This window comes from Ciconia boyciana, chromosome 3 (assembly GCF_034638445.1).
Source record: "Ciconia boyciana chromosome 3, ASM3463844v1, whole genome shotgun sequence".
Taxonomy (NCBI): domain Eukaryota; kingdom Metazoa; phylum Chordata; class Aves; order Ciconiiformes; family Ciconiidae; genus Ciconia; species Ciconia boyciana.
In genome coordinates this window covers 88,537,294-88,553,631 of record NC_132936.1, presented here as the reverse complement: position 1 = coordinate 88,553,631, position 16,338 = coordinate 88,537,294, and the positions used below count along the sequence as shown (strand labels likewise).

The 16,338-nt window shown below is 38.0% G+C and overlaps 1 protein-coding gene across 3 annotated transcripts in view; it reads left to right on the top strand.

The window, feature by feature from the left end:
* AKT3 (AKT serine/threonine kinase 3) overlaps nucleotides 1-16,338 on the top strand; it is a 158,558-nt gene that overhangs the window by 58,765 nt on the left and 83,455 nt on the right. Inside the window, exon 2 of one of the 3 annotated variants that reach the window (XM_072856488.1) lies at nucleotides 9,553-9,628. The exons of the other annotated variants lie outside the window; for them this stretch is intronic. The gene's annotated coding sequence lies outside the window, so the exon portion shown is untranslated. The remainder of the gene's footprint in view (nucleotides 1-9,552; nucleotides 9,629-16,338) is intronic. 3 annotated transcript variants of the gene reach the window in all.

Sequence of the window (16,338 nt, the reverse complement as noted above, 5' to 3'; positions counted from 1 at the left end):
TTTTTCTGTTTGTCAAGAAAGAAGCAGCAGAGGAAAAGAAATGTCCATGTCATTGTGGGGATTGCTTGTACAATTGAAACTGCTGGGTTCACTACATACAGCTTTGCCATAAGAGCTAACGGAGAAAATGAGAGCAACAGTTGGTTTGTCATCCTCTGTTTGGGCTTCTCAAAGGATGGTGTCTCTCTGGAAGAAGCCAAAAAATTAGCTTTGCCTGGAATTTTCTAGACATACCACGCTCTCTGCATTTCCGTAGGAGGTCTTGTAATATTACAACTTTTTATTAATGTTTTTGGTCATTCTTTTGGTCTCTTAGGGAATAACTGCTATGAATACAGTGTGTATTGCTTTGCTGGCCCAACAGAACGGAAGCTTTTGTATAATTTCCAGCTGAGCAGAAGCTGGTGAGAAGAAAGTAGTGGCTGTTGTTAAAAATGTACAGAGCTCTGTAAATCACCCGGTGTGGACGTCCACAAAAATAGAACTCTTCTGTTACAGATGGAAAAAGCATTAGAGGGACCTCAGGTACATTTTTATATTGGTGGAGATGTCAAATAAACCTGTCAACAGTAGGCTGTCTCCCAGTCTTGGAAAGGTGCTGTATCATAGATTATCATATGCTGATCATAGATTTTCCTGCCTGTTTCACCCAAGGTGAAAGAGCCTCTTTCTTTCTGTCGCCTGTAGCTTGTAGCCTGTCCTTCTTCTAGTACTGTGTATTTATCATCTTTAGCCCTTCCTCCCAGCTGTGTTCTTACTCCTGGGGCAGTCCCAGTCTTTGCTTGTTAAGCTTTTCATTTGTGAAAAAAAACTTCTCTCAGCAGGTGCTGAATATGGAATTATTCAGTTCAGTGGTTAAAATCTGGCAAATCATAAGGTAGGAGAATTGGATTTTAGCTATCTATAGGTAGCACTTCCAAGCTTATGAAATTAGCGCATTAGGGGTTGACTTTGGAGAAGAGGCCACTAGACTTGTTCATTGTTCATGTTGAACTCACCTATAGAAATAGGTGGGTTCCATCACTCACCTGTGATGGAGCATTTGGAATCCCTGAAAACCAAGAGCTGTGTAGATGCCGTGAAAGGCTGAGTAAGAATACAAAGACACTTGAATACATCGTTTTAATAAGAATAAAAAAATAACGTAGAGGTGCTTTGTATGTATTTTGTATTCATTAAACAGAAGGAAGCATGTGCATTCTGACCAAATCATTTTTTAAAACTTTTACTTGGAGCATATTAGAATGAGTAGCTGTCTACAAGCAAGACTGTCCACCACCCATTGTCTGACAAAACTAGAAGTAAAGTTCTTGTTATTAAAAATAAATCTTGTTAGTTCCTAGGGACATTTCTGTAAAAAAGGGAAATCCTGAACATAGAAGGCTTACTATTTTTATGGTGCTATTTTGGCAATTGTCCTTGTTTTCCTATTCACGATGAGTGTTAGATGAGTGACCTGACATTTATAGGGCCGTTATTTAATGCAAACATCATCTTATAACTGGTGGCACTTTAATGATAAGTATGAACTTACCATATTGCATACTGAACTGAGAGGATAGTAAACTTTAAGCAGGAGGCTAGAACCTTAGCTTCACTTGAGTTTACAGATTGCAACCAACACAATACTGAACAGGTACAGGAAAAAAACTCCAAAGTGTAGGAAAACAGCTAATTATAGTAATTGCAGCTGGTTTCAAAGTACTTCTAACAGTTTGTGCATAATGCTTACTTGAAAGCATCAAATGGGCGCTAGTTGTGAAATAGAACACCTGTTTGTTGTTGAGCATGTGTTTATGCAGATGATTTTTGTTGTCAAAGCACCTTGATGTAGAATAGTCCTGTTTACATTTACATTCTCCCCAAAGGATTAACAGTGTTCTCTCAATAAATTTGCAGTCTATTCTCCTCTCAAAGGCTGCTGTTTGGAGGGTGGTGTGAACGAGGCAACAAGTGCTTGCTAATCACTTGAATATACATAATTAGCGACAGTCTGGTGCACTGGAGTCTTTGTACAACCATAACAATACTGATTGGCAGCAGCAGATAACAATAGTCGTGGCAAGGTGCTGTTTGTTGAATATTTGAAGGTGTTTTTCTTTTGTATTTGCAGTGGGCATTTTGAGTTAATTATGCCATTATTCTGGAACACTCTTACCATGTTGTGTTAATGTCAGAGTTAAAGATCGGTCATGTGGCCTGTTGTACACAAAGGAATAAGACCTTTAGTAAATCCTTTGCTGCTTTTGAGGCTAAGCTAGATTCTTTTTTTCTTCCTTCGTAATTTTATGAGACTAAGCTGGATTCTGTTTTTTTTCCTTCCTATTTTTGTATAACCCAAAGTCAGGTAGGTATGTTTAAAAGGTATGTCTAAAAATTTGGGAGATGAATGCGTGTGATGATACTCTTCTTGTATTCTGCAGTGATCAGTTTTATGACTGATCACTGCAGAATTTGACACTATTTGACACTATTGACTGATCACTGGCTCTATTTGACAGGTTCAGTGCTTTGGAAAACAAATACAAAATCATTGATGATAAAATTTATGGATAACATAGACTGTAATGTAATAAATAACACTGGGAAAATCTGAATTGCTTTTCATGTTTTTTATGTTCAAACAAAGTGTGTTTTAATATGGCAAAATGCTTAACATCAATTTAACTTAAGGGAAAATACTAGAACAAGTAGACTATTTATGAACATCTAGAAAATGAGATGAATCACTGTGGATTTAGCAAGGTTAAATTGTATGAAACTCTTCAAATTTCCTTTTATTGACAAGGTAGTAGTCTATGTGTATTGGAGAGAAGCTTTGGAGACTGTATCTTGGATTTAGTCAGGCTTCTGATATTCTGTGAATAACATTTTCATAAAGAAACGAGACACATACATTTGATGGAACAACTGAGATTTGTTTCTAAGAGCAAAACTATTAGAAAACTGTGCTTATTAAAAGTTTGATATCAAAATGGAAGTAAATATGGAGTAGAATTTTGTTAGGCTGTTTCCTGATTTCTGCCTAGGCAGTACTTTCATTGATGAGGTCAGTAATGGAAAAGAGAATGGTTATTAATGTTTTGAGGTGTCTCCAAAATCAAAAGGACTGCAGGTTTGCTGGAGAACGGGATTAGAATTAAAAATGGTATCGGTAATGTGGAGACGTGGTGTGTGAGGAGCTGGAAGCTGTTCAGGGGCAGCAAGTTTGACATGTACTCTAGAATGATCTACTTCACAAAGAAATGAATGGAGAATGAGTGGCTAGGTAAGTAGCTCTTCAGAAAAAATCCAGTAGGTACTGTGGATCACAAAGTGGATATTAATTATATCTCACTGTTATGAAGAAGGCAAACACAGGCATGTGTAAACAGTAGTAGAGCCTGTAAGGTGCATCTTTCTGCTCCACTGAGCTCTTAAGGTCTTAGCTGGATAACTGCATCCATTTCTGGGTGCTGCAGTTCAAGATTATAAAGACTATAAACAGAGACCAGCAGTGAGAGTAATCAGCGATTTAGGGAGTGTGACCTATGAGTATAGGTTGAATGAATTGCAATTACTGAGGCTAAATAAGAAAAGAGAAGTGATGATAATATAATCTGTTCTTCATGTGTACAGCAGAGAGGAGAATAACTTACGGTTTTAAATTGTTGCAAGGCAGTTGGCTTACAAAGTGGGAAAACTTTTTTCAAGTAAGCATAACATAAGAAATAGCCTACTGAGTTGTACCAGTGGCCCAGTATTCTGTCTGCAGCAGTGGCAGAGGAGATGCTGTTCAGGGAGAGCTTCCAAGCTTGGCCATTTTCTTGCCTTTCATTCCCCTTGCACTTTCCCAGTGTCCAGAACTGTTGTATTAGTAAAGTTAGATGGTATATCTCTGTGATCCTTCTAGTATCCATTTATGGACCTGTTCCACTAAGTGCCCTAACTATTGTATTGTGGTATTTGGTGAACAGCAGTTCTGCACTTACCTGCTGCCTTAATGGTTTTGTAAACCTCAACCTTTTCCTCTCCAAACTAAAGAGCCCCCATCCTTTCATCCTCTCTTAGAAAAGGCGGTTTCTCCATCCCCTGGATCATTTTGCTTGCCCTTCTCTGTATTTGCTCATAATTCCGCTACATTCTTGCTGAGATGTGGAGACAAGACTGCACAGGGTAATAAAGATGTGGGCACAGCAGTGTTTTCTGTATCAGCAAAATGACGTCCTTTCTCTTGTTCTCAGTATCCTTCCTGACATGCCAAACATTTTGTCAGTTTTTTTCGGCTGCTGCTGTATGTAAACTTATGATTTCATAGACGTGTCAGTGGTGAATCCAGGACTCAACTAAACTATAATTTGTGGTTCTAAGGTAAACATGGTGAGGCATAGTTTAGATTATTTTTTTCCTAGATACATTGCCTCACATTTATGTACCTGATGTTCATTTGTCATCTTTGCCCACTCGATTTTCTGAGATCCTTCTATTTTTCCCATGCCGTAGACATGGCATTTGACTATCCACTACAGTTTAATATCATCTGTAAGATTTCATGGATGACACCACTGTTGAGGTCATTGACGAAGATGTCATATAAAAATGATGCCAGCATGGATCCCTGGGGGACCTCCTGAGTCTTTCTTATGCTAAACAGTGACCATTAAGCCTTGTATTTTGTTTCTTCTTCCTTACCCAACTTTCAGTCTCTGTAAGAACCTCTTCTCCAATCCTGTGGCAACTTAATTTCTTTAATTGTATTTGGGGAGGAACCTTGACAAACACATTATGCCTACTGGATGCCCTTTGCCCTCATGTTTATTGCCACCCCTTGTAGAACTCCATCAGGTTAGTGAGGCAGGCTTTCCCTTCACAGCAGCCGTGATGGCTCTTTCCCAACAGATCCATGTCATCTCATGTGCTCTGTGATCTTGCTTATTACAGACTCCAGTGACTTACCAGAAGCAGGAGTCAGACTCGCAGGTAATTTCTGGGATCCTTTCTAGAGTCTCTTTTTGTTTGAAGTTGTGTTGGCAATCCATCAGTCTTCTGGGCATGTGGCCATTTGTAGTGATGGGTTGTACTCCTTGGCCAGCACCTCTGTGCTTTCGCATTTCAGTTCCTTCAGCACTCCTGGCTGACTGTCATCTAGTCTTGGTGATTACTGACATCTAATAATTCCCACAAGTTTACATGAAATCATCTAGCTTTCGCTTGTCTACTACAGGGAATGGTCTGGGTTTGGGTATCTTTCCAGTGTGTTTAGCAATAAAGACCAGGGTGAATAATTTGTAGTGCTTCTCTGCTGTGGCCTTATTATCTTTGAGTTCCCTTTCTGTGCTTTTGTTATCGAGCAGTCCCACTGATTTCTTGTCTGGCTTCCTGGTTTTGATGATGAGCATCATTTGCAAGAAGCTCTTCAAATTCTTTTCTAGCTCTTTTAATTTTGTGCTTACATTGCCCTGACATATATTATGGTCTTTCCTTTTCCCCCTTATTTGGGCAAGCTTTTAATTCTTAATACTGACCTTTTCCCTATAATCACCTTTTAACTTTTCCATTAAGACATCCAGATGGATTTTGGTGGGAGGGAGGGAGAGGAAGAGAAAACTGCTATATTTTCTTTTTGAATTGTGGCAGCTATTTTTCCTGGCCTTACAGTATTTTCAGTAGTCTTCTGCCTGTTTGTAAGGTCTTTTGAGCTGGTCCTTTGCCCCCATTTTTTTAAAAAAAAACCCTCTTTTTCTTATTTTTATCTATATTTTTCTTTTGATGTTGAATATTTGCATATCAGATTTGCTTGGGCAGCTTTCTTCCACCCCAGTGCTAAACCTACTCATGAAGCATTCAGATAGATTCCTGAGAGGTGGAGAAATCTTCCACTAGAGAAGTAGTATTATTTTAAATAATAACTTAATAGTAGTTAAAAGTAATAATAGTGGGTCTGCCGTCCGCCTCCCTCCCCCCAGGGGATCTGTGGACTGCTTTGGAAGAGTCTACAAAAGGTTACTGAAAAAAACCAGCCAACTTGTCCAGGGTATAGGACACAGCACTTCCATTGATATTTAGGACTCCATGTTTCTGCTGGAAAATGTTAGGCTTCCATGAACCGAAAAATTTTGAAACCCATTGAGTTAAAGAAAATCTTCGGGTTCTTTAATGCTTGTAATTCTTGAGAGTTCCTAGTCAAGTTCTGCAGAAAATGGTTTCCTTGCAGCCTCTCAAGGTGCATAGTAAGAATACAGAGAAGTAAATTAGCATAGGGAGATGGGAATTATGAGTTCTGTTCCAGTTTCTCTTTTAATATTTAATATTAAAATGAGTATTTACATCCTGGAGAAATAGTAGAGAAGAAAAATGATAATGTTTTCAGCATTGGAGAGAATGACTTTAGAACATGAGATTCTGAGAACCTGTGTGGATATTGAGGGGTATGGGATTGCCTTGCCATGAGAAAGAACCTTAATGGGGAAACGTAAAGAGCTCTTTAATGTAGCAGCATAAGCAGTAATGGAGCTCTATGACTGAGTGTTGAATCCAGATGTATTCAGAACCAAGATGAGGGTGACTAAGAGAAAGATATGGAGAATATTAAGGAGAGCATCTTGATACCCTCAAAACAAGACAGAGTGCATTTTGGAAGACAAGCACTAAAAACCCATAGTTTTTTACCAGTGTATGCATAATGGGGAAAAATTCTCTGGCCTGTTTCCTTGAAGAGGTCATACTGAAATGATGAGATGTTCCCTTTTGTCTTAAAATACATGATACCATGAATAAAAATCACAGAATGTCCTATACAGATTTGCACACGAGATACTCAGATTAGCAATGAAATGTGAACTTGTTGAGAATTTGTCCAAGACCTGATCAGAGTGTTATTCAAATGAAACAGTAAAAACCCAGTTGCTCTTTGCTAAGGTGCCTGCTAAAATGCTGTTTGAGAAACACTGTATCAATAGGAAAAGATAAAATTACCTAGTTCATAGTTCCTAGTGTGTTTCATAGTCTTTCTTATCTGGGTACTGCTGTTGCCACCAGTTTGGCGCTTTTGTGCTCAATGTCACGGACAGTTAGAGCTCTCTTGCTGAATGTGGATTGTCCACATACTTCCTTTGCTGTGTATTTTTGTTTTCTCATTATACTGAGTTAAGCCCGTTAGTCCTTTACACTTTTCTATGTGAAGGTACTGATTCATGGTAATAAAGTAATTTCTTAATATTGTTTTGACATGTTAAGTAAATGGAATTGTTTAAAGACACTGTAAAGGCACTTTCTCTAGCGTGTGGAGTGTTGCTGGGTTAAGAGTAAAAATGTTGTGTTTGTGGTAGCATAAATACAGACTTATAGAGAGAGCTAAAAGTATTGTGTAAGTCACTGTTAATTTTCCTCCTTAAATGAAGGCAGGGGTGTTACTATTTCTGTACTTTCACCTAAGGAGCAAATGCACATGAAGGATGCAACTGGGCAGCGCGACCATCCTTTTACAAACAGAGGCTGCAACAAGAAGCTGTATGTTGTCTGCTTTAGTGCTTGTACAATCAACAATAGGTACACATACAGCCCTCCTACTTGTTACTCACATAACCAAATCCTTTAAACAGATGCCCAGTGTGTCAGGGAGAGAGCAGTTTTGAAAACAGTATCCAGAGGAGGTTTTCTTTTTATATCTAATCGGATCTAATGGTATGCTGGTAATGAAGGAGGAGGTTCAGATAGACCCTGCCTGGAACATACCCCCTTGCCACCTTGTGATGAATATAGCAAGACTTGCCAGCTGATGGGGTCAGTTATCTGATCTTGCAGGAAACTGTCCTTTTCCTGCCCTTCTCCACCCCCCTTTTTTTTCCTATTGGACTAGTGAGCTGCACAAGTGACAGATCAGACAAGGAAGACTGCTGGACTGCAGGACTGGAAGGAGGAGGAGGCAGGGTCTCTCTTCAGCCAGATCAGCTGAGGTATAATGAAAAACTGCACCTACAGTTCTCTGAGGGGTTTTGTTGGAACTGGAGGAGTCTGAAAACAGACTTACTTCAGGAGAATGAGAAACTTCTAGAGGACTACAGTGTTTCTGTAGCTTACTGATCATTGATCCCTTGACCCACCTTATTCTGCCCCACAGGGAGATAAAAAGTACATTAGAGAATGCCCAGATCTCTGGGAAGTGTTGCTGCCCTTAATCATCTCAGATTGTCTGGAGAGGGCTTGCTGTCTGTAACCAACAATCATGTCACTAAATTTCAGTCATTCCCTATCAAACTGTGATCTGTTGGTACAAGATCAAGCTGTCACTGAAAACTACATAGTCTTGGTATAAAATTTAACTGAATTAAACTGTAGATGTCCGGAAGAAAAGCTTTTGTTAAAACTGTTTCAGCTGTGCTGCTGATGCTTGCTATTCTTATGTGCACACTTGGTAAACAAAAATATGGAAGACTCTTAGAGGAGATGAAAAATTTGTGTCGCTTCTCCCTGATGGGGAACTCAGATTCCCTGGGGAACGTCAGCATGGGAAAATGCATCAGCATCATAACGGGCACTCATCTGCAGCACGACCCCCGGAAGACAAAGCAGCGTTTTACCTCTTGGGATTAACAAACATGTGTCAGCTTTAGTACTGTTGTTTGGTAGTCAGGTGATAGACTGCCCATATGTCCTCATACCTCATTCTGGCATGAGGGGTTTTTTTCTTTCCCCCTCTTTGGAATTGGAAATAAAAGCATAGCTTTATTCTGTTGTCATTTGTTCCAGTTCTTATGTCACAGATATGAAATTTTAAAAGATGTTTTGAGAAGTTCTGTACCTGAATTTATTTTTCTCACTGTAAGTCTTTATTGGAAAGGCTTCTTTCTTAGTCTGGTTATCTTTACTGGGGACATACAGAAATGATTATAGAACATAGATGACTTGCATCAAAAGAAACTTAAGTATATAAATAGTTATGCTATAAATGCTCTAAATAGGAAGATGAATGTTTAAGAGTTCTTCAGGCACCTACACAGCTCAAATCCCTTCCCATAGTACAGCATGGTCCTTTTGGCGGTGCCATGCTCCCAAATTGCACAGGGAGAAAGGAGAGAAGGAAAAGGTTTTTTTCAGACACTTACAACTTGCATCTAAGTGAACAAGTCTCCCCACCTCTTTTAAGTCTCTGTCTCTGGGATTTGGACCAGTGATGTGAGGATTTTGACATAAATGCAAGCTTGGAGAAATTGTGTTTTCTGTCTTGTAGTACTTTAAAACTGGCATTTTAGTACCCTGAGGAAATAATTTGTAGTGCATTTTAAGCAAATTAGAAAATGTGAGTGTTACATCAGTGTTACGCAAACATCATTATTAAAGGCTGATGGAAGCATAGAGTATGGATTTCCCCTCACTCTTACATGGGTTTCTATATCCATTATAGATCAGATTCTTATCTTTCAGCTATTTAGATTTTACCTAATTTGTTATCTTTAAAGGGAGTTGCAACCATGATTCTTAAGGAATTCTGTAATTCATTAAAATAAAAACAAAAGACACGACTACCTCTAATAAATGTTTTGATTAAAATGGACATTTCTGAACCTTCTACAGACAATACCCGCTCAGATGTGACAGCATTTGTGACATCACCAGTACAGACTTTCACAAGGATTTTGAAGTCAGTGTTGTAAGTCAGTTTCCATTTTGTTTTTATTAATTAGAAAATTGTGCTGTTTACTTTCTAGAGGGAAAAACGTCCACTAAAACCATATAAAATTTGTTTATTTAATTCAATAGTAATGCAAATACATTTTTTTGAAAATTACAGTTCCTTATTGGTCCCTATTATTTTGGTGTCACAAATGTTAAATATTTGGTGCCAGTTCATTATTGTATGTATAATCAGAAATTCAGAAAGGCCTGATGTAGGAGGAGATTATCAGTGTTTTCTCTTGTATGAAATTTGACTTCTGCATTGAATAAAGTAATTGTAGAGTTTGCTGAGATCTATTTAAGGTCATCCTATAAGTTATTAGATTGCCTTTTGCATCAAAACTATTTTGAACGCTAAGTCATTAAAAACTTTTCAGTAATTCAGATTAGGAAAAAAAATGTATGCTAATAGCGGAGAAACCACGAAATGGGTGTCTGTTAGCAGAAAAACAGTAACAAACCTTATCCTGAGATTAGCTAGATAAATTTATATCTATTTTATTTTATCGAGATCAGTCATCTTTCAGTTCCATCTTGTGGCTGGAATTTTGGGGTTCATAATTTATAGCTCTGTTTTAAAAGTTTCTAAAGTGACTGAAAATGAGGCAAAAATTTGGTGCTGGTAAAATTGCAGGGTCCAGAATCTTGCATTTCTGCTTATCAGTCAAGCTTTCTTTTAATTCAGAGGACTGGAAAAACTTGAAGCAACAGACTTTTTAACACCTCACTTGCCTGAATATTTATTGCAATTGTAATATAATAAAATCATGCAAGATAAAATACTTTAAAATATGTATATTAAAATTGAACTGTATATTGATTCTTATGTGGGTGTTATGAGCAGGTTTATGAATTTTAAGGCAGTGAAATATTTTAGAAATATGTAGAATCCTGAGGTTAAAAACTTGAGTTGTTTTTTTTTTTAGCTTCAATTACTTTAATTATAGTCTGCAAATTTAAGAAAATATTTCACTGGCCAAATTGTTCTTATCTTCTTGGCACTGTTTCTAGTATGGGAAGTATTGCACAGCTAACTCAAAATACCAATTTATATTGGGATCTCTGTGTTGCTAAGATTTTGTTAATATCATTAAATTGTAATAACTTCTTCAGAAATACATGTCAAAGTATTGTATTTCTAGCTTGTTTCAGATTGCAAATTTTAAGTGATTTTTTTCAATTATTTGCCAGAATACAGAGATTTGTACATATTCCTTATAGTTTACATATTTTTTATCTATATGTTGTGTGTACATGTGTAAAGAAAATGTTGTCAGAACATATTCTGATACATATGTCAGAATATACTTTACTCGTATAGAATGTGAAATTGTATTAGGGAAATTCTTGGTTTAATATTGTGTCAGAACTATTGTGGCATTGTTGCTTGGAGATGCAGTTGATCTTAGAAATTTCAATCACTTGAACCTGATTTCTAGCTTAACTGGAAAACAAGAATTGCAATCACATGGTAGACCAGCAGTCCGATTAATCAGTAGTTAATCTCGCATAAATTCATGCTGATGCCCCCTCTCCCTTGCATCATTCTTGCCCCCAGCCAATTATTCCCCCTCTCTCCTTTGTGCTGACACTAGCTGTACAGTGAGCTGAAATTGTTTTGATCTGATCAAAACCTATTTTCTTGGGGTGTGTTTTTGGTTAGATCATTTTGTAGATCTGCCTCAGCTGCGTGGATGCCAGTGCTAACACAGAGGAGCGGGACATGGGATGCACTGCACACTTCCTTTGCAAGTGTTCCCTACTTTCTCAAATGGACTGTGCTGGTAGTAGGTAGTATTTAAGGTGAACCAAAGTGGCCAGGGACTGGGACCTTAATTCACCATCAATACTCCCTGGCTAGTACCAGATTTGTGCTCGGACAGAAACGCATAGCAGTTAAAGGAAGAACCTGCCTATGTTGAATGTTTACTCCAGTTTCCCAGATGTGAGACTTTCATTTTTTAAGAAAAAGTGCTCACAGAAGTTTGGAGATGCCTCACAGCGTTCAAGGAGAGGCTGGCTTTTTCTAAAGGTGCTAGTAGGTGTTGGGTGCTGAATTGGTGGGAGAGTGGCTGGCATTGCCATGGTGCAAACTGCTAGTTACGTGGTAATGTTACAGAATCCAGCTAGAACTGTAGATGCTGAATGTTTGAAAATCTGTTCCTGGACTCTTCTGAAAATGTGTTACTGAGATGACTGATATTCTGCTCTTGGCCACTTGTGTCATTAAATCCTTTTGTCGTAGTCCTTCCTTTGAAACCAAAGCCTAATCCAGTCTTTCTCTCCTCACTGTGCTTCTCTCTAACTCTGGGTTTTTTTTTTCTGTGTTTTGTCTCTGAAGCCCTTCTGTTCTCTTGTCATTTTTTAAAATATAGTTAGCAAAACTGTAATTTATTTGTTTATCATGGAATAATAATATTTTCAGTGTTCCTAAAATTGTGTAACTTTACAAATGATAATATTTTTCTTTCTTTCTTCTCAGTACTGCATACTTAAGCAAAGGTTACATTAATTGCTCTTAGTGGTTAATTTAAACTAAACACAGTGTATGAGTATTTCAGGTTATTCCTGTAACTGTTTATTAATTCAAGTAATCCTTCACTGTATTTCATCTGGTGTTTCTCAGCTCACTGGCACAGCTTTGCCACTCTGAAATTCTTCACATTCTTAATAAACTTGAACAGTTTTACTGTCTTACAGTATATGCAGTGGTGATTCCAGATCATTGTTGTAGATGTTAACTAAAAATGTTCCTAACAGAGAACTGTAGAGCATCATGGATTGAAATTTGACTATGTGATCCTATTTTCCTCTCTTCCTTTTACCCAGTTTCCTATTTCTGTTCTGTTCTACCACACAGCTTTTTTCTTAAACTGTTTCCTTAAACTTATTAAAAGCTTTTGAAAAGTTGACATAAATCGTGTCAGTTAGTCTTTCTCCATTTTATTTTCTTGACATTCTTAAAGAAATCCCATATGTATTGATGGGCATGATTTTCCTACTCAAAGGCAGTGCTGCCTTGTTTATCTTATGTCAGTTTGCATTGTTTAAGTGTATGATTAAAAACACAATTATGAACAGTTTTCTTCAATTACCATCCAGCCAATTGACTTGAAATTTTCAAGTTTGGGGTTTTTTTTAACCTTTTTTGGTGGTTCTTCGGGGTGTGGGGTGTAATTCTCCATTTATAATCCTTCAGTTTAACTGTCATCATTGAAGGCTAGCCATTTTTTGCCAGTAGTGTTCATCTCACTCACAATTTCTTAGTAACTGTGGATGTATTCTCCCTAATTCTGGGACTCCCTACTACCTAGCACTCTGCTCCAATACCTCCTTTTTGATCCAGAGACAGTGAAAGTATTTGTCTGTTACCTGAAGCAGATTTCTCTTGTCTTCTGAGGTAAAGACCGATAGAAAGAAACCATTCTGATTCTCTGCAAATACCATTAGCCTCAGTTGCAGACTTCGTTTTATGTCTGGTTAATTTTTCACCAAATTTTCATCTTTTATTTTGCTTGAGATTTTTATTTCCGTTGCTTGGAAGTTCACTACATCTTATTTTCTGTAAGCAGTACTTCATAGATTTATTAATCTTGTCATTTAACTACAGTGTTTCCTTTATTTAAAGAAGCCTACATTTTCCCAGCTCTGCTCAACTGGTTCCTTACGTTCTGTGATTCCAGGATGATTTGGTGTCATGAACAGGCTGAAAAGCTGGAAGTATGTGGTAAAGAGTAAGCAGACCCTGAAGGTCGGATGGTATATTTTCCAAATTTTGAAGGTCCTTATGAATGAAGCGTTTGGATTGCTAACAAAAATACTGGAAAATACAATCCAGGAAGAAAACAGGGGTGGAGGTGGGGGAGTGGATTTGAAGTCTTTGTCTCCCTCCCGTGCCCCATGCTGAAGTTCAGTTTCACCTTTAAGTTTATGGAACAATTCCTTTCCCAAATATGACGGAACTGAAATATTTTGTGGTTACTGTTAAATGGTTCTTGAATTAATTCCTCTATACTGCATGGATGAAAAGGAAAATACCTCCCGCTTATGCGTTTTAGAGCCAACAGTATCAAGGAGTATTAGTGTCAATAAATTACTTCTCTGAACTTTATTATGTGTGATATTTAGCCAGTTTGAGAGAAATAAAAAATCCTTGAAGTGGACACTATTTAAATTTGGGGGCATGGGATTTTCTGCAATTAACTAGATTGCTATGGTAGGCCAATATATTAAGCTCAGGCAGTTTTGCTGCTAATTACACACAACTTCTCTGGAGTATCGGATATTCAGATCCATTTTATGAATATGGTAGAGAGAATAACAACTGTAAAACAAAGCACTGTGCATGTAAGTGACTGTTAGCATGTATTTCAGAAGGGATAAATGCTCACCATATGGTACAATTACTGTGTCCAAGTTTTCAAATTAGCTTCTCTCATCCTCCTTATTACTGTCTTTAAAAAGAGAGGAAAAAAACCCAACATGATTTATCTACTCTGCAGCAGAACTCTTGACGCAAAACAGCAGCCCAGTTCTGTCCAGTTTTTTTTTCCTAGCATAATAGAGGCTGTCGGACTTTTTTATACTAATTACTGTGTGAGCCTCAGATGAACCCCCTTCAATTCACAGGGCTTTGTTAAGGGAGGAGCTGTCAATGTGTCTGCCCGTTTGCAGCTGTGCTGTGGCTTTAGCTTGCTTAACATTATGCTGCTTTTTAGACTTGACAGAAGGGATTTTTTTTTTTTTTTTTTTTTTTATTAAGGCAAAGCAGCCTTGTAGCGAAATGGTTTAAGCAGCTGCATTGTGGGGAAGCACAAAGAAGTTATTATTGTGTCTGTTTAGGGGGGTCGGATGGAGGGGGGAGATATTCGGCTGCTGTTGATGCCGATTGTTGACTTGCCATCTGCCAGATAGGGAGAAGAAAAAAATGACAGCTCCAGCAGGGTGTTCAAGAGGTTGTTTGGAGAGACGCATAAACATGTGCAGATGTCGAACTGAATAATGGCAAGAACTTGAGACGGTTTATGATGCTGCTGTTGTGTGTGCATATACAGAATGAATGTATGTGGAGATTTGGTTAGGAGGAGGGTACATATTAATTATCATTGTCCCCCACCGCCTCCTTTACTTCTGTTAATTAGTTCAGGAGTTTTATATCTTCCCTGCCTCCGTTGTTTGTTCCTAAAAAGAGTCTTTTCTTGTAGGGAAGAAAACTTTTGATTTCTCCATGTGGTGGGTTTAAAAAAAAAAACCAACAACTTGATAAATTTGGTACTTGTGGAAGTAGAAAGAGTAATGCAGTTATTTCAGTCTCAGACATTTGGTGGACAGGTGCTATACAAGTTCTTACATAGCTTTGTCTGTCTACCTCAAGACTGATACGTTGCATACCCCTACTATTGCATCCTGAGCTTTTCTTATGCAGAAAGTGCCAGTCGGTGATTGTCTAGTATTATATAGTAGACAAGTAAATGCTAGGGGTTAGAATGAGATTAGCAACTAATTTTCTCTTTCACTTGATCTTATTTTCAGTTCTGTCTCCAAAGGCAAGGAGCTGGTCAGGCATAACTTATATTTTCGTGTTTGACAGTTGCACATAAAATACATTTTGATTGCTCTATAGGAATATGGTTTTCTGTCTTCCACTAAAATCCTTTCTTATTTTTTGTTTGGTGATTTCTGCTGATTATGAGTTTCCAAAAGAAATGTGAAAAAGCATACAAGCATGGAAGGAAATGTTAGCACAAAAAGGCTAAACGAAACCATGTCTTATTCACGTGATCTCTTACTTTAAAGATAAAAATGGAAACTTTAAAATAATGAATTTTCTTCTTAAATATTATGTGCAAATTCAACATCCTGATGTTTGTATTGAACTGAAAAATGGAAGATGAAATGTTGGTTGAGGTTGCGGGCATGCCATCCGGTTACCAGTACATATCAGAGTTTTTTGGTCAGTCACAGCATGGCTTAAATATTGCCTGAATGAACCCCTTCCCACCAACCCCTCACCAAAAGTGAAAGAACCCCTTTTCTTGTGTCTTCTGTCTTAGTTCTAATAAGCGTCAGGTCTGTAGGTCATTGATAACAATAACTACTGATGGGAGCATTTGATGTCCCCTTTTATCATCACTGTGGCTGAGTGGAAGAAGTCAGTTTTGGATTATGTCAGCTTAATTTTAACTGAAAATTCAGGTGTGGCTGCCTCCTACCCAAGTACCAATTTCTGCATCTGAGCCTAGACAGAGGTCAAAAGCACTGCAAATGAAGAATAGCTTTTTGCCTGTTAGTTGGGTTGCCGGTTCTCCTCTGCAGAATTGTGCCATTTTCTGTGTTCTGCCATTGGTGGTGTGATGTCCAAGTTACTCTGGGTAGTACTGCATTGCTGCTTTTCGTGAAGCATTTCATGCAACCAGAGTTCTCCTGATGTGTACAGCAGTAACGGAGCTGTTCTTTCAACTCAAGCAGTTTGAGGAATGCTTCTGCATATCTTGGACTGATTGTTTGCAAATGATGCAGGCTAAATGATAAAGCAAAAAAGTTGACTTTAGCTGTGTGCTTGAGGAATAAACCTAGGTGGGTGATGTTGGTGCTAGCTTTTTGGCATCTGGCAAGGTGTGGGGCTAGGAGCACACCTAGTGACAAGGAGAATGTTCAGAGGAGCTATTTTAAAATTATTGCAAT